A 19,400-nucleotide genomic window follows, 5' to 3' on the forward strand; every position below is an offset into this window, starting at 1 on the left:
CATGCTGTTGTTTTAAGTACCATTTCTGTAGTTAGGAAAATCATAATAGCATGCAGTAAGACATAAATGGAAACATAAGCTTGTTACGGGTAGTTGATAGATAAATCAAGTTTTATTTATTAGGCAGTTTTCTTGTATAACGTGTAGTAAATGCGGGCATCGATAATCCTTTTGTATTTATGAATCATTCTTGCATAGCACTCCTTGTTGCACAGCCTACTGGAGCAAATCAGATAGGAAAGAAGAAATTTTTCCATTCCATATTGTGCAATGCCATATTCCCATACTATACAATAATTCCATAGTATAAAGACCTCCGTCAAAGTCTTCCACCAGAAAACAAAATATCTTTCAATTTGTTTTATAGGCGGTTGTTACAGTGAAAATCCTGAAAACAAAAAAAGAAAACCAATGGAATAACTGTGTTTCTTTTTCCAAAGATAATATGTTTATCCCCAGTCCTAGTGTTTATTTCGTTAATTGCTAATCTTGCTTCCACCTGGTCTATGTAATCAGGAAGTTTTCCAAAGCTGATCCTTCAGGCTGTGAAGTGTGATGTGACATCTTCTGTCCCAGTCCCTGTGGAACATGCATGCATTTCACCTCCTCCTCCTCACAGGTAGATGTATTTCTGCATAATGATCTGGAGGGAATCCGTGTAGATTTTGACTTCCAAGCTAACCAAGGCTCATATTCACATACTCCCCAGCTCAGGTTCCTCAAAGCTTGAGCTGACTTTACAGCAAAAACAGTTCCACAAAGGCATAGGGTTTCCTCTCCAACCATGCAGATTACCGCAGTGAAGATTGCACAGTTACGTTTCTAGCTGTTGGTCAGAGCCATTGGAATCACTCCTATCTTTCTGCCAGTGCACTGAGAACAAGTGCCTAAGACAACCTAACAGCACCATTGAAGAACTTATGTTCATGTTGATGCTTGAAATTGCATCCTTTCATTTCACAAAATTACTTTGTCCTGTGCTAGATTTACAGTGGCAGATATTTAAAAGATACTTTTCAAAAATAGCGTTTTTATGAGGGGAAACTGACTTAATAATTTGAAAGGTGACTGTGTGACCTATGAACATCTAACAACTATACGTTATCATCTGAAGCTTCTTTGTAATTCCTGTGTATTCCAATGTTTTAATGCTGTCCAGGATTGACGGAACGGACTTAAAGCCTTCACAGTTACTGTGGCCTAATCTGTCCCTGCTCTCTTGCCAGAAACTTTGCTCAGGAGGGGGAGGAAGACTTGAGCTATTTGTCTGGGGCTTGTTGGACCTCAGTGTGCGTCAGTAGTGGCAAAAACAGTAGCTCTGCTGTCCTGCCTGATACATGAGGTTCAGAGAAAGGGCTTCTGCTGTGCTCAGATTGACTGTGCATTGCAGTGCATTTCCTGGCTCCTATATTCATATATTGTCTGCGATTTCCCTGCTAGAAGGATAGGAACTGCAGCCATGGCGTGGTGAATACTGTCCTGTCAAATGATGTGTGTGCAGCCACATAACTCTGCAGCCGTCTTAGCCCCAACTGTTCTGACGTCTGCCAGAGGCTACTCTATTCCTGTTGTGTAACCTACCAGCACGGTGAGGTGTTCTTAAAAGTGTCAGGGTAGAAGGTCTTGCTATACTTAAAGCTCTCTACAGCCTCACAAGCTGACTTAGAAAATCCTCCTCTGTTTATATATTTATAGCTTTGCACTGTTCCCAGTTGATCCCAAGGCATTTGATAACACTGACGTAACAGGGAATGTTTTGACTGTTATGATTACTATAATGTATTTTTATTTGTAAGACGCTTCCCTAGTGCCAGCCTTGTATACTAGACACCACCTCTATGTTTATAGTTAATCATATTTGTTCACAGTTACAGTCTGTTTTAAATTGAGAAGTTATCAGTAGTGGAGGAAAGCAGAGATTTCAGTCTCTTGCGGCTGCCAGCGAAGTGTTTATGTTGCAGTGGTTGTCATAGAAACCTAGGAAGACAATTAGACTGTTCAAATATTTTTCAAGAAGAATATAGCGTTTTGGTCCTTTCAAATATAGGAGACTCTGTGGCCAACAGTGGCCCTGGCCAGGGGGAGGGTATAAGGGAAATAGTGTAAGAATAAATCTAAGCAAGTCCAAGTCAGGCCTTGAAACAGCATGGGTAATGTGCGATGTCGTTAGTAGTGTGGGTAATATACCTGTGGTTGTGTGAAGTCATACAAGCAAGGCAAAGAATAGAGATTTCTTATTTCATCCGTTATATAAGCCTGACTTTCATACTGGGAGTGCCATGTTTAATACGCTGGCACAGTCAGTAAATTTGCAGCTCATGTTATTAATGAATTGGTCAACAAAACAACTGTTGATATGCAAATCTTGCTGCTTTCCAGTTGTGCCCCAGGGACATACAAAGGATGTTTTCAGGATAGTTAGCAAGCATATTCTTAAATTGATCACTTTGTAGTAAAAGAAGAAAGAGGAAGAGCTGAATCTTTTTTCTTGGTGCAGTTTGAGCGTTCTGTGTTGGGCCTCTGTGCACTTGCCGAGATTGAGGATGCCATGACCTTTCAAAGATCATAGAGAATGGCCTTGCAATGGTATCAGCCAGCTCCCTCAAAACCCATTGGTGCATCCTGTCAGGGCCCATGGACATGTGTATCTCCAGTTTGTTTAAGAGTTTTCCATGACCCGATCCTCCTTCACCTTGTTCCAGACCTCCCCTCTGGGCTCAGGAGCCTAGGGTTCCTGGAAGCCAGCTTTACCAGTAAAGGCTGAGATGAAGAAGGCATTCACCACCTCTGCCTTTTCTGTATCCTTTGTCACCAGGGCCCCTGCCCCGTTTAGCAGTGGGCCCACATTTTCCCTAGCCTGCCGTTTGCAGCTTATGTCCTTGTAGAAGCCTTTCTTGTTGCCCTTCATGTCCCTTGCCAGTTTCAACGCCAGGTGGGCTTTACCTCTCCTAACCCCATCCCTGCATGCTCGGACAGTGTCTCTATATTCCTCCTGGGTCACTTGTCCCTGCTCCCTCCTCTTGTACACTTCCTTTATATGTCTGAGTTTAGTCAGGAGCTCTGTGTTCATCCATGCTGTTTTTGCTTGTTTTCCTGCTTGCTGGGATGGACCATTCTTGAGCTTGGAGGAGGGTGTTCCTTGAACATCACTCAGCTCTCTCGGACTCCTCTTCCCTCCGGGGCTGAATGCCATGGGATTCTTCCAAGCCGATTCCTGAAGAGGCCAAGGTCTTTTCCTGCAAGTCCGGGGTTGTGATCCTGCTTTTTGGCCTGCTGCCTCCTCACAGGATCCTGAACTCCAACATCTTGTGGTGGCTGTAGCCAAGGCTATCCCCAGCTTTCACATCTCTGGCCAGTTCTTCCTTGTTTGTAAGTGTGAGGTCCAGCAGAACGCCTCTCCTCAGCAGCTTCTCGATCACCTGTGTGAGGAAGTTGTAATCAATGCACTCCAGAGACTGCCTGGAGTGCATGTTCCCTGCTGTGTTGTCCCTTCAGCAGAGATATCAGGGTGGCTGAAGTTCCCCATGAGGACCACGGCCTGCAAACGTGAAGCTTCTTCCAGCTGTCTGAAGAAGACCTCGTCAACTTCTTCTTCCTGATCGGGTGGTCTATAGCAGACACCCACTGCAGTGTCACCCATGCTGGTCTTCCCACTAATGCTGACCCATAAGCTCTCAGCTAGCCCCTCACCTGTCCCCAGGCAGAGCTCCATGCATTCTCACTGCTCCCCTACATAAAGGATGGCTTCCACTCCTCATCTTCCTTGGCCTGCCCTTCCTAAAACGCCTGTATCCATCCATTGCAGAATTCCAGTTGTGTGAGCTATCCCCCCATGTCTCTGTGCAGTAGAGTACGGGCACTTAAGAGAGGCACCCTGATGTGCTGACTTCCTAGAAAGGGCGTGAAAGCTTTCCCCATAATGTGGTCCCATAAGCACTTCCCTGTTTACGTGCATATGCTTGGGTTGATTCCACTTCAGCTCTGTTTTTTTAAATTAAAAGGTCCGTTCTTCATAAACACTGAATTTTAAAATTGCCACAAAGTTGATAAATGACATTATCTCAGTTTTACAGATGGGAATGCAATGGAAAAATTACAGTGTAAAGCTCAGGTGGCACGACAAAGATCGCAGGCAGAGTCAGTTTCATAGGTAGAACTGAATGCGGAGGCGATTGGTTTCAATTCTGTGATTTTACAGCATTAAAGGAAATCTAGCTTTTCCCACAACTGCTATTACTCTCATAGGACTCTCGGAAATCTTGAAACTTCTGTCCATGCAAGTGCAATAACTGTGAAGGCCAGCCCAGAATGCTTAGGAGAAACTTTAAGTTCCATTATTATCTTACAGCTGAAGGAATAACTGTGCAAGGAAAGGAGCTACTAATGGTGCCTTGACATGTCATTAACCTTGACGTGCCTATATTGTCAAGACCACAGTAGGCCTGCAACTGTGAGCGAAAAGGCTCTCGTGAGTGACTCTGAGCAATCTCCTTCTTGAGAGAAAGAGGCTGACTTTATACAGTAAGCAATTATGAAGAAATAAGAACATCATCTTCAGATCAGAGGCAAGCCTTGAAGTCATCCTGTCCACAAAATTAGCTGGCAGATCTCTACAGTCCCCTAAGGAGGCCAACTGGGAACAGAAATCTGTAAAGGGAGAGGAGCTGAGAGATCTGCTTTCTTCAACCATTTTCATTAACTTCATTAGAGGAACATCTTCCTGCCGCAGGAGTTTAATGATTCATGGAGAATCCTGCTTTTGTAAATGTAAAGAAGTGTTCCTCTCTCTTGGGGCGTTCAGTGCAAAGGTGAGTGAATAAGGAGCTCTGGGAAGCTGTTCATCCTGCTGTGACCAGCATGCTCTTGAATGCTTATCTTCTGAGTAAAATTAATGGTATGTTTCCAGAGTCTCAGTAAAGCTGTTAGGTATCGCCACATGCCTGTTGCTTATATCCACCGTCGTTTCCTGAAGAGTGTCTCAGAAACGCCATCTGGGGAAGAGAGGTTGAGGGAGCAGGTGAGGCACGCAGCTAAACCAAGGTTCCCGGTTTCAGGAGAGTTTCTACCACAGGAATGAGCCTACCGACCTCAGCGTTCACGCCTTGGGCCCCAGCTAGATTCCAGTGGCTCATTAGCTGGATTCGCAGACAACAGTCTGGTTTATGCCCCACAGGGGACATGCCAGCTTCTGTCATAGCCTTCTCAATATTCTGGAGAATTTTAAATTCAAACAGTGCTCTCTGTTGACTAATGCATAGCGGATGAGACTGTTAAAAGCATCCAGGAAACTTTTCAGCAACATTAGATTTTTCTAAAAATGTCGGGTTTCTTTTGCTGCTTGTAAATAAAGAGAAGGACGTAAATAAGTTCATTACATTTAATTTTATTAGTTACTACCTTATAAAGACTCTTTTGCAATATCACAAGTGTGTTTATAAAAGTTCCTATTTATTAATGCCAAAAAAAATATATGTGCATATTCACACATTTAAAGACAGAATCTATTTTCAGTGCTTCATGGGTAGGGATGCACAGATCTTTCTTGTGATCATTGAAAGGCTAGCACCAGAGCAGTGTTCCTAGAATGAAATACTTTCCTGTTCACATGTAGACTTTGCTTGTTTCATAATGCAGGAAGTATCGGTGAAAGATTTTATTCCTGGAATGAATATCTGGAGTCTTTCCACAAGGACCTATATTGAAAAGAGTTACTAGATTCATGAGCAGTTAGAAGAGCAACTGCTGTCTTAGTGAGTCGTTATATCATTAAGAGTTCTCACATTTGTAAAACAGAAATAAAGAACAAGGAGTAAATTGATTAGATATTTAAATCTGCATGTATTTTCACAGCATATAGAAGAACTGCAATTATAACCAGTAGTCTTAGCAAGCTTTCTTTCTGGACAATAATTGTAACCCTTTTGCTAAATGTTTAGTAAGTTGAAACATTCATCACTCCAGTAGGAACCAGAACATAGAATTCTTTTTTACTTTATTTTTTCTGGGATTATTAGGAAAGGAAAACAAAATACATGCTGTTTCAAATAGACTTAAATTCTGATTGTGTTCACCTGTTGCCAGTAAGCATGGAAACCTGGAATAGCAGGGTTTTGGTGCTGAATGCTATTTTTTCGCTCTGGTTGAGTGAGTGTACTTCAGCTTAATAACAGGTATATCTAATATAAATTAGTGAATTGTATGAAAACAGGAATGAAAAAGATGTCTGAAACTGATTATAGTCTTTAGCAGCCTAAAATCTGAGGAATGATATCTTTTCTGAGATACAGGAGGATTTTGGACAACATAAACACTATGGTTATATTGCACCTAACAGTGTGATTTGTGAGAGCTAGGGAGGCAGAGGAGGAGCTTGAGAAATCTTGTATGCATATATTAATGCTATCTCTACTAACTAGGAAGAGTAAATAGGAGGAATGGAAGCATAAAGCGATGCAGAATACTGTGTTGTCAATCAGAGATGAAGTCTGTGCTCTTGATGATGCAGGAGTAGGTGGTGAAATAAGTGCAATTTTAACTCTATGATCCCTTCAACCCTCCCAGAAATCTCTGAGGAGATATGTTCTTAAGTTCTTTTAAAAATAAATTATTACACAGTGAGCTGGCTAACCTTAATAAAATCTCTTTAAGCATTTAAAAATACAGTAAATAGGTGTGTAGATATATATGCTTAAATAATTTAAATTGAGGGTGGAATTTTGTTTTAACCTTGACAGAGGAGATGCAGCCTCTTGATTACTCTTTCTCATATTCAAGGAGAAAAATTATGATTTTAGTTTTGACTGAATCTGATGCCTGAACAATTAAGGTCCTTTGTATGTTGTTTCTGTATTTTATGTCTAGAATAATAAGCAGAGCGACATGATAATCTAAACTGAAACTATATATCTACCTTTACGGTAATTACTTAGGAATTACCATAAGTGTTTCTAACTCATTACATCTAGTCAACCAATGGCAACTTCTGGATGCTTTGAAGGAGGGACAAAATTTTCTCCCGAGCAATCCTGCTATGAAGGGAATATATTCTGACTCTGGAGATGTTTAGTTTATATACTGAAGACAAAGTGGAGCCATTTCTGGCACAAAATGGGATTTTAAAGTAGGTCTGCTTGGTTTGAAACATCATTTGTACATTTGTTCTCTGCTCGTTCATTTGTATTGCATTTTGCTGCTGAACCTTGCTTCCAGATCTTACTCTACATTACTACTTAAAAGCCATTCTGGAAGCAAACAATGAAGAACAGAGAGATTTAATACTTTCTGACAGCTGTTTGCTTTAGTTGTTGTAACAACTACTTCAAATGCTGTAGCGTTGATGTAGCTGGAATAGAAAAGCTAAAGTGGTCCTTGAGGTAAAATATCCCAAAATGCTCTTCTGTGTCAGTAAAACATTGCGTTACAGTTATTTACATGGGAACACGTTTGAACCGATGCTGTACCTCGCTTGAAAAGGGTCCAAGGAAGAAGGTGCTCTGGTGGTTTTAATTCAGACTTGCATCCTGTTGAAATAGGAAGCGCTCGGCAGGTTTCAGTCGTTCTCTGGTCAACTGAGGTGGGTCTAGAAGGAAAATGATCTCGCCTCCCTCCCAAAAAGCCTCAGTTTGCCTTTAGATGGCAAAGAAGGTAGCAAAGGGAAGAGAGGAAAAAAGCAAGCTAACACAGGTTAGCGGGGATTGCCAGCCTCTCCTCAGTGTGCTTCGGCTACGTGGATAATTCATTCTCCCCCTCTCTCTTATAAAACGCGCGTGTGAGAAGAGAGTGTTGCACAGAGGAGCCTGCTGCTAATCGGCTTCCTCAGCTGCTCTTTTTTTTGTTGGAGGGAGCGAAAGGCATCCAGGCCTCACCGGGGAGGCGTCGCAGAGGTGAGAGCGTGCCGCTGGCCTCCCCGCCACCCCAGCAGTCAGGTTGAGCAGGGAGAAGGGCTCTGGGCGGGCGAGCTCACGCCTGGCGGGGACCCGGCAATTCCCCTGCCGCCCCGGCGCCGAGGCAAAGGGAACTGGCTTGCGTTGCGAGCCTGGGGATTTTTCTCTGAGAGAAGAATACTTTAAATAGGTTTTTTTTCCCCCACATAGATTCAGTATGAACTTTAAAGTTAAGATTTAAATACAAATCCCCCGTGACAAATTGTCTGAGCGGACTGCTTTAGGTTTTTACACTAAAATGAATTTAATAAAGTGAAATTTTGGGGGTAGGGGGTCGATTTTCAAGGTGTTCGTGGTTGAGGATTTTGATTGCTAAAGAGCATTCAGCAGAGTGGAGTCCAGTCCTCCTTACAGGAGCTTGTACCTCTAGCAGCTTCCGTATATTCCATATTTCTTACATCTTCATTCCATAGTAAGTGATTCTTGAATAATTGTCCGATATAGTAAAAAATATAATCTCTTCCCTTCTTAAAACAATGAAGATTTGTTCAGAAGGGTTTTCTTGTTTTATTTTGTTTTATTTTGACAGAACATAAGTTAACACATTTCTGCATTAGGTTTGTTAAATAATTCAATATGTTTGATGAGTTTAATTTGTATAAATTATTGTATGTGCTGTCGGCATGTGTGGTTCATTTCCTTGAGAACGGAGGCAGTGACATCAATCCTTCGCTGGCACGAGTTGAGCTAGAATTATTGTTTCATTTGGTTTAAAGCCGTGACCCTATTTTAGTTCAGCTCATCTGTTAATAAAGACTAAGAAATGGGCATCCGTTCATAGCAGGTTATATTTCTGAACACTGGGGCACTTTGAGGGATTGAAATATAAACTTCTACTAGCTTGCAGGGTGCACAGACTTTTTTTTTCCTATAGCTTTCTACAGCTGTCATGTTAGCTTTGCATAGAGGATAATGAGAGATGAGTTTGAGGTTCTGCATGATTATTTAGTTCTTAAGACCTATGATTCAGATGATATATGTTCCCATTTAGCACATTTTCTTGGTAAAAACAGCCCTTACTTCTGTAAAGTTGTAATAAGGCCGTGGAAAATAAGAGATGAGTTTCTTCCAAGTCTTGTACCATAAGAGCCCAAACTTTTGGATTTTCATGTAATAATTAAAGCCTAGTATCTCAAGTTTACAGCGATAGTGTAACCTTTTATCAATTCTGTATTTTCTGAAATTCCTTAGATTTCTCGTATGTGTTGTAACTGCATGCACAAATCACAGCAGGTTGACACTGTATATTAAGTAGTTATTCTCACAAATCAAGCATGAAAAAATGGTCTTATAATGAGTAATCTTTGAATATTTTTTAAATATCCTCGGGGGTCCATTTTCTGTTATAAAATTAATGTTTTCCAGTGAATTTGCCAGGCTGACACTTGAGGGGTCATTATTGGTATAGCTCTGCTGCTTAATTAAATTCATGCCCTCCCCGATGTGCTGTGGATGGGAGGGCGTATGTTGCTTGCTTTTCCCTTGGGGAGTAGCAGTTTCCATGAGCTTCTTGAGACAGAGATATTGCCACCTTCTGGAAGCAGGGAAAAAGCTCCTTTTTAAAAATACTCTTTCTTGATTTATTTAACATAATAAATACGAGTTCTCAATTTTTTAGTCTAGATAGATTTAAAATGTAATGTCAGAAATACTCTTGCTGGGACCAGTTAGAATGTAATGTTTGTGTCTAAATTACTGTTGCAGGAATTGAATGAAGCAATTTAGTCCTGTAGATGGAAGGGAGTTTGATTTGGCCAAAAAGGTAATTACTAGAAATATAAAAATATAAAGTTTCTGTATATGTCAGTAACTAAAAATTAAATACAGCAGGGAAGCACTAAAAAAGATGTGCTATTGTATGTGGTTCTGATGTGTGACCCAACTCTGTTCCTTATGGTTTTTCACCTCAGGTCCAGCAAAAAAAGCAAAATTCTGCTGAGTGTTTGTACTCCCTACTTTCCTCTCGATTTCAGTGGAAATTTCAGAAGATACATATTTTCTTCTCTGTTAACATCATGTTGAAATACACGGCTGAAGGTGACTCTTAAGATCTGAGGGTGACATGGAAAAGCGTTTCTGCACAACATCGGTTTTGCAGGCACTACACCATAAGGCACTGGGACCGCTGTGCAGTAGAAACGTAAATGAGCTAGCTTTCAAGTATCGGCAGTGCGACTGCAGCAGCGGAGTTTGACATAGGCTAACCTTCCCGATGTTTTCTCTGCTTGCAGGGCCGTTAGTCTTACTGTGACTTTAGGACTGGGACTTTGAAAAGAATCTCTTTGGGTTATGAATTGAATCCTTAATGTTTACCCTTCAGAGTTGCATCTGGTAACTTGTTATAACTGTGTCCGCATTTCCACACTCTGTTTTGAATTTTGGGGCTTGTTTTTTTTTTTTTATTTTGTCTTTTAATTTGACTGTAAAATGTTGCTGTTCTCTGCCACTTTGATACAACAGATTTCAACATGAGAGCAGTATTTTTTACAATTCTTTTGTACACCTAACGTTTTGGGTAATTAAAAACAATACAATTAATGTTATTGTTTTATGGAGTGTTCAGAGGGCTTCAGAAAAATAAGATTATAACACTGAGATAGAACTTACTTCATTGGAGGTAGTTGCATAAACTTCCAGTCAATGTTTCTGCTAAGTTAGCTTGATACTGAATTACAACAGCATGCTTGCTTTCACTATCTTTGGTTTCCTTTGACCATGGGCTTAAAATTACTTTTGGCAATCCTAACTGGGGTAATGGTTTTCAGATGCTGATGACGTTCATTTGATAATACTACTGACATCGCTAACACAATGCGAACGAAACAAGCATGAGTAAGGGTTGCCTGCAAGTGTGAGTAAAATTAAGCGGTATGGATAGAATTTGTCTGATTCAACATCAGATGTCTAAAATTTTGATCTCAATCTCTCTTATAGTTCCTTGACTGATGGAGTAAGAGATTTGCTCCCTATTTGTTACTGACATCTGGCTGCATTTCATAAAATAGTCTTAACTGCATCATGCATGCAATTCTCGCACACTTCTGTTAATAATACTTTAACGGAAAATTGTTGAGAATACCACACATCAATAATTGCTTTTGCTGTTTTTATTACTCTTAAAATATAGTAGCCTGTGATTTTGAGAGGTTATGATTTTATATTATGAAAGTGGGGTGGTTATGTTGGTGTTTAGACAACTTCATAAAACAAGATCACAACCACAATTAAACACTAAAAAAGATTAGAAGGATTATTGTCTTGGCTATGATAGGATATTTACTACTAACTCTCTGTGACTCAGCAATAAAAATTAATATGTAATCCACTACTACAGTTTGATAGCTACTCCTTGCAGTAGGTATGTGCTCATTTTACATTTTCATCATGTTGTGTTCTCAGTACAGATAAAAATTCTACTGTCTTTGGGTTGCCAGAATGAGGTTTGAACACTATAAATTGAGATGATCTATCTTAACGTAAAGACAAGAAAGAGGTATAGTCTGGCTGGCAATGATAGAAAAGGTACTTCTACACTGAACAGTCAGCCGGTTGATATACCTTTTGTAACCACAAGAACTTTTAAAACAGCAAATATTAAGTAAATTAAATGTAAAATTAGAAGAAAAAACAAATGAGATTAAGCATTGTGGATGGAGAGTCGTTTGATAGTAAATTCTTCCCTTAAATTCTAAAATGCTATATTTGGCATCATACTTAGCTGTATTCAAAATCTTCAAAACAATTTGTTTCGGTAATTTAATAATATATATTGCAAGGTGGTACAACCAACAAGACAAAATGCTTTTAGTTTTGGAAACAGAAGCTAGAAAGTCTTCAGTTCCATTAGCCCCATCCTATGAGAGATTTCCCCCCAGCCTCTGAGAGTGATACGGTGTGGAGATTGTGCAAGTTCCAGGAGCTCTCAAACATGTAACAGCCAGTGGTGACTCATAATTTCTGCACAAAAAAGCCTAAGTCTGGAGCAGCAGGTCTGTTCGAGGGTCACTGAGAAGCCAGGGAACAGTGAGCTTATCGCTGGAATTCCCCAAAGATGTGGTCTGTCAGTAGAAATTACTGACTCGTTAATGTGCAAAAAACCCCAAAGATTGCATATGAGGAATAGTTTAGTAAGGACCACCAGATTGTATATTGCTTGTGATGCAGCATGTTATTTTCTTTGAGATCAAAGCTGGCATTCCACAAACCAAGAAGCAGGAAAAAATATTGCAGGTCTTGGTCTTTAAAGGACACAGATGTAATTGTTTGACTGCAACCCATCGGATTACATCCCGGGAGGGGAAAGGGGCCAATATCTGATAATTGCCTACTGTTGCCTTCTGAGCTTTACGGACACAGTGCACTCTTTCATACTCCTGTTATCTTGCAAAGAAAGTACAGGGTGGTCTTTAAAGCTGCAAAAAAATATTCTCTTGTCTTTTCATGAAAACATTTGGCAGCTGTGGTTTTTGTTTCTCCTTTAATGTTATCTTTCAGTAACTTTAACCTTGTATGACCTCCAGTTCCAGTGAAGCTTTCTTTGATATTTTAGAGGAACATTTTCTGCAACTAAATATCAACATATCAAGCTAATAAGTGAGTCATACTTTAAATAGGGAAAAACCCTTCAGAATTAATTTAAAAAAAAGGAAACAAAGACTTATTTCTGTGTTTCTGCAAAAATGTATCTCTAAAGTATTTATTATGTTTTTGGAGGAATCTGTCTAGAGATAAATTACTAGGTGATATGTCCTGTTTATTTATTGTGTGCACTAGTATTTGAGTCTCCTTCTAGAAATGTCACTAATAGTTGTAGGTGTTACTGAATTATAAATTTTCAAACCCTAAAGTAGTCTTCTGGGTATACATAATGAAAACATTTTTGTCATGGCCTCCTCCATGCAGAAAATACTGCATCTAATTTTTACAGCTATGGTTTCAAACTGTTTTGAATGTGAATCCCTTAGCTGGGTATTAACCAAAGCTTTTCTTCTGCCTGCTGCTTGTTGAATGTTGTCTTAGACCTGGGTTTATTTGTGGATGTAGATTGGACTTCTGTGTACTCAGTGATTCAGTAATGTTTTTAGATATTTGGAATTTTTTAAACGTATTTTAATAAGACACTCATTTTCTTCAAGTAAAAAAAATAGATTTAAATAAATATTTTAATAATGCAAATTTCCCCCCAACAAAATGGCAAAAAAATCATTTTTAACTAAAACAAAAAAGTTTCTAATCTGTGATGCCTCTATTCCATTTCTTTTCTGTCTCATTTCATTTTTTTGGTTAAAAATTGGGGAAATTTTGAAGCTTTTCACAAAAAGATGAAACAGATAAGTCATTTATCTTAATTTTTTTCTCCACAGTGAACAGCTGATTTTATACTGTCAGCTATTTGATATCTGAAAATATCCAAAGTTAAAAAGAAATATAAAACACCAGACTGAAACTCTGACCTGTTGTAAAGTAGCTAATGTGATCGCAGGTGGAAATGCATGGAAGAATAGTGATGTTAAGCTAAAATGCTTGTGGGGATTGAAGCACGAACCTTGCGCGTAGTGGAGCAAGATTGTTTATTTTATATTCCATCCTCTCTTATATACCTTATTGTGTGAGAACATACACCTTATCATGTGAGAATATGGCTGTAGTTACTGTGAGAACATACACCTTATCATGTGAGAATATAGTTGTGTTTATAGATTAAAGTTACTTGTTATTTTTGCTACATTGCTACAAGCCGAGCCGCGCTCTGCATTGAGTCTCTTCTCTCTCTCACGTCCTTGCCCAGCTCACGTGCCCCCGTCCGTCTTGGCACTGACTCAAGTCTTCGGTGCACTTTCCTAGGGCTTGTGGCACTGAGAAAATACTTTGCTGCTGCTCCCAGTCGTCTTCTGGTACGCATCGCCCCCGACAAATGCTTATGCTCAAAACTGATTAGGATTCTGCATTTTGGTCAGGTTTTAATTTTGAATTCTGCCCATTAGCATTCTGTAGGCATGACTGTTAGTCATTTGTTAAGTGAACAGATGATGATTATTTTTTCATAGTTGTATGAGTTCTCACCCAGTGTACATATCGTTAATATAAAATTTGAGTTATTTGTGATTTGCTCATGACAGAACTATGAAATCCTGTAATTTAATTATTGCTGGTTATTTTTTATTTTTATTGGAGTAAACCAGGTAGGTCTCCAAGCAGGATCAGAATTAGGATTAGGATAGGGCACTGCGTAGAGTGTAGATACATCAGTCATTTCCTGACAATTTTATTACCATCTGCTACTTACAGAATAGTAGAAAAAATTTCTGGAAGAAAAATAAATCAATCACTGTCTAGTGTGATTAATGTAATTTTATGTCCTATAACAGAAAGCAGGTATTTGCATTCTTCTGTTCCTGCTTTTTAAGTGAGCTGTATCTGAGACTGACCGAAGGGTGTGCCTAATGAGTGCTGCCAGCTGTTGTGAGATCTGAACTAGTAGGGCCTTAACCACTGCTCTGCCTTTTCCTGGTTTGAGACCTTTTCTCAAGGTAAAGGAGAGCATAAAAGAAGATGAGATAAACATGTGTGAAAGTATTCTAGTGGGTAGCAGAGATATGTCTCTGTTAGTTCCTGGTAGTTATGGTGAAAAATGGAGCTTGAAACATTAGTGGCATAACAGAAAAGGGGAATAGTTGTAGCTAAGGGCCCGGAAGAAGCCACCAGAACACAGAAGACACCAGTGTAGTATGGAAGAAGTCTAAAGGATTAGCAAGCTGAACTTTGAAAATAGAGACAGCAGTATTAAAGAGAACCTTCAGGCCAGAAACACATCCAGACTGAACATCTTTCTGCAGAGACTGAATTATCTAAACACATAAAAGCTGCTTGCTCAGACCAGCAACTAACAACAGGTCAAGGTACCTGACCGAATAAGTGCTCCTAACCGGCACTTTCATATAGCCGAGATTCTTCCTTTGCCGAAAGACACAGTAAATATGTTGTCAGCCTGTTGCCTGCTAAGAAGTTCCAAAAATACTGAAACATGTAGTATGGCAAACAGTTAAGAACCTCTTCGATGTGATTAATACTGGGGAATTGTGTGTCCTGGGAAAAAATTGGTCCTGCTTTCCATCATTTCATAATCTATTACACAGTCTATTCACATTGAATACAATTGCTCTAGCACTCTATTGGGCAAATTCAGCTGCAGTTGCAAAGCAAAAATTTCTCAAACAGTTTGGGAAAATACAAGTACTTGAATTAAATCTCTTTGAAGATTTTTAGCTGAATATTAAGAAAAATGTATATTTATCTGTGTCCAGGCACTCAGGAGCAGAGTTAAATTAGAACAGCATAATAAATCTAATGCAGGTGTGTGTTCTGACAAGACCGAGAAGCATGATGGAAGGCAGTTATTTCTCAGAGGTAGTTACACCATGAAGAAATTATTTCAGTAAGGCCTTTTGCTTGGATAAAGGGAATATTAAGTGATTTTTTTAAATTTAACGGAGTGTGTGAACTATGACGAAAGAAGTGATTTTAGGAGATTTTACAAGTCTGTAGCGTTCTGTCTCTTCTATAAGAAGATAAAAGAAGGATCAGTAGATAACAGCCAATGCAGAAAATGGTGCTCAGTGCGAATAACTGACCATTATTTCTAAAATACAATTATTTATATAATTACAATAATAATTGTTATTAATTAATAATATAATTGACTATTATTTCTTTATATGTAACATGCTGCCTCCGAACAGATCTCTAAGAAATACCCATTTTCTTGTAAAACTTTACTAGAAATACAGTTCTTATCCTACAGCACACAATAAAGAGAGCTTTTCTAACCTCTCTGGCTCTGTAATGGGTAAAGCGGCCAAGCTTCTGCCTTATTTTTTTATTTATCTTTGAATATGTGCTTTTAATTTCCCAGATGCACAGTAAGAACTGCCAGTTATTCAGCCTGAGGAGAGTATTTTCTTGTTGGTATTTCTCTAGCCATAGTAGCAGCTACTAAACTTACTTGGCATGGAATGCATTGCATAGAGAAGGAAACTATTTTTGTCTCTGCAGTTGAAGATTTTTTGGATATTTTGCACAGCTGCAATTATTGCAGCTATTAACCAGTTCAAGCCCTGTGGTTTCTGGTCTTGGTAGAATATATCATCCTTTAACAGTGCACCTAAGAGAAAGCCCGACAAGTGTTAAAGACTGGTTTTCACTCGTGCAAATTCATCAGCAATTTGCTGAGGTGACAGGAGGTTTTCTACTGAACTAATCTATTTTTTCAAGATTCTAAGTGCATGCTAATATTTTAAAAACGCCTTGCCAGTTTTAGCAAAATGCTGTGGTACGTGTCCCAAAATGCTGTTGGTATCATTATGTAACAAAAATTAAGAAATGTCTAGCAGAATATCTTACGGGTACATTTTTTTAAGGCTGCATCTATTTGTCTTTCCCTTTTCCCTTTTCCCATCATCTGGCCTAAGAAGTTTTAACTGCATATTTTTAGCAGCATCAGTTTAAATGAATAAGTTATGTCTCTATGTAAATGAAAATATCAAAGCAGACATCTCCAGAGAGGCTTGGATTTTCAGTGGGTCTTCTCTGAGGAACGGAAGCTGATAATGAACGTACAGTGAGAAAGTTTTGGCAGTACGGATTCACAGACTGGTTGTCTTGAAATTAATCTGTTTTATAGCTTTAGGAAAGAGAGTTATGCTTTGCTTGTTACTTCAACTAGCATCTTACCTTGCATATAAAGAATTTTCTGCACTGAAGGGAGCAGACCTTCTTTTCAAATCAGAAGTACACCTTATACTTTCACTTGTTTCTGTAGGTTGTGCTGATAATAACTATTTTGAGTGTATCTGAACCTGTGGTTTCTTACAGGTCCTCTAGAACTGAAGTTCCGTTTTCACGCTGTTAGTAATTGAATATGACTTGGATCCCTCACTGTCCGAGCCGTTGTGCTTTCTTCAACTTTTTCCTTTGCTCATGGTCAAAGATGCCTCTTGTCTAGTTTGAGAACTTGCTCAGGAGTTGGGACAATCTCTCGGGAATGAGAGCATATCCCATCCTGGCAGGTTAAATCTCTCAGATTGCCATCAGGTTCAAGCTCACTGATTTTGTTAAAAGATGTGCCACCGTCAAAACTGCATTTCTTCCTCCTCAGAAAGATAGTGCTCTTTTTCAGACTGCGGAGAAAGTGAATCTCCTCCACACTCTGAAATACTGGGTTTTTTTCTTACATGATGGCAAATTCAGTGTCCTTCCCTTTCCCACAGCTACGTTAAGGTTAAAGAAACCTCAGGAGCGAGCACTAACATTTGACTTAGTCACTAGTTAAAAATTCCTGTCACTGTTTAGGCTTATAACAAGGGTCAAATACATAATAATTTAAATCTCTACACAATAGCCCCATAGCTGGCAAGCTTCAGGCACTGTTCAAAAGTGAAATCTTCATGTGTCTACAAGCCAAGAATTGAAGGTAGGACTATTAGCAGAAAATATCCTTAAAAAAATTTTTTTTAAGCTTGAAGCACTTTAAATAGTGAAGAGACCCTCAAATCTCCACTTAATTTGGACAAGCTGGAATTTTACTAGGTTGTTATACTCTATGTGTGCAAGAAGTCATCAATAAAGGAAGTAGTGGGTATCTGTAAAGAGCAGATAGAATTGGGAGAGCCTTGGGAGAGCAGTCAGGGTAGCAGGTTAGAGTGGGGGGCAGAATGGGGCGAGAAGGAAGGGGAAGGGAATCTCACGGAAGCAGATAAATTTAGCCGGTATAGATGGCAGGACCACAACCTCAGAGACTGATGACTGCCAAGAAGTAAGCACTGTTTTTAGTTAGGAACAGGAAGGAATGGAGAGATTTCAGATAAGTGTTACTGAACTGCTGAGCGAAGAAGTGAATTTTGAAATTACAGTGTGAAAAGAATGTTTGGAGAGCAAATATCAAGAAAGAGGTAGTAGTGTCTGATGTGCCCAGTTCATGATTAATGTTGTAAGTGTGGCTTACTCAAATAGAAAAAATTGGACAAGGATAGGATCCTTTCTGTCCTGAGGAAAGTTGATGAAAAACAGGCAATGCAATAAGGCAAACCGATAAATTTAGTGTAATGCCATAAGTTTCCAGCTTAAGCACTCCCTACCCTTAAATTGAGTGTCCTTGTGCTTCAGGCAGGATAAGATTTCTTAGCCTGTCGATGACTCTTCTGTCATTGATAATGTGTAAATGTAAATATAGTGTATGGTTATGAAGAATACAGATTGTATTGCTTGATTTTAATTTTTATCTCTCTGTTCTCAAAGTCAGCATGTGAGGTTTCCAACCTCAATTTATTTTGTATACAACATCACTCATACCGCTTTTTATCTTGGGCAGAACACGTTGTCCAGGAATTTTTAAAACTAGAAGCATCTTTCTTTTCAGCTACAGAAGGAAGTACTTTCCAATGATGACCTCTCACTTTCCCTCTACCCACCCCAAAACCACTTTTTCTTCAATCCAGACATTGTTTGGGAAGATGAAACTATAGGAGGTGAAATTAGTCTTCCTGTAAAGAAGAGAATGGTTATATGCAGTTAAGTGTTCAAATTGAAAGCCAGCTATAATATTTTTTTTTCCATTTTGAAAATTGATTTTGAATGCATTTCACTTGATGGAGAAGATAGAGGCAGTTGCCAAAGTTCTCTTTAGTTACATGTCTGACTGTCACTGAATTATTAGCCAGCTAAACTGATACCTTGCTATCATTCTCTCCTTTATGTAATTTGAAGATAGTTAGTTTAGACCACTGACATAGACTTTGTGACATAGCACCACAATAGAAAATAAAGTATTTTTAGTAGAAAGAGAGGGCTTCAAATGGTGCAAACTCAGCCTAGAATCGAGGAACAGATTCTTCTATAGGACTAATAATAATTGCTTGTGGATAAATAATTTTAGGTGTTCCCAAGGATCTTCCAAGGAAACTTTCCTTAGTCCAAGCAGCTATTGTTCATCAGCTCTGCTTGGTCCTCTGTCGTTATAGTGACCAGGCTTCTTGGAAAAAGTTGAGTCAATAAGCTTGCATACATTTATATTGTTCAGTTTGGTATGAATGATCTAAAAACTGGCACTATACACGAGGAGTTACACTGGAGACTAAGTTGGGAATTGTTGATAATCATCATCTTTGTAACCCAGACACAGAAGTTTGGCATAATAACAGTCCTTAAGTAATTTTACCCTTGTTAAAACAAAGAAATAGGGGATCAGTGAAACTGTAGATTAGTTGCAAAATCTTTGCATTCCAGCAGAACCTGGTGTTAAATTTTCTCTCAGAGTAGAAGACGTAAATTTGAGAGATGCATGTTCTAACCAGCGTTTTAAGGACATGAATGATAAGATTAGTGATTTTCCTTAAAAGTAATTTATTTCCTTAGACTGATTTGATTCCAGTTTTGACCTTTTAGCATTTTTCATTTAAATCA

General features: G+C 39.0%; 1 protein-coding gene across 1 annotated transcript in view; it reads left to right on the forward strand.

The window, feature by feature from the left end:
* The window catches only part of SLC2A13 (solute carrier family 2 member 13), a 175,027-nt gene that overhangs the window by 143,546 nt on the left and 12,081 nt on the right, over positions 1 to 19,400 (forward strand). The gene's annotated exons all lie outside the window — the stretch shown is intronic.

This window comes from Struthio camelus, chromosome 1, assembly GCF_040807025.1.
Source record: "Struthio camelus isolate bStrCam1 chromosome 1, bStrCam1.hap1, whole genome shotgun sequence".
Taxonomy (NCBI): Eukaryota; Metazoa; Chordata; class Aves; order Struthioniformes; family Struthionidae; genus Struthio; species Struthio camelus.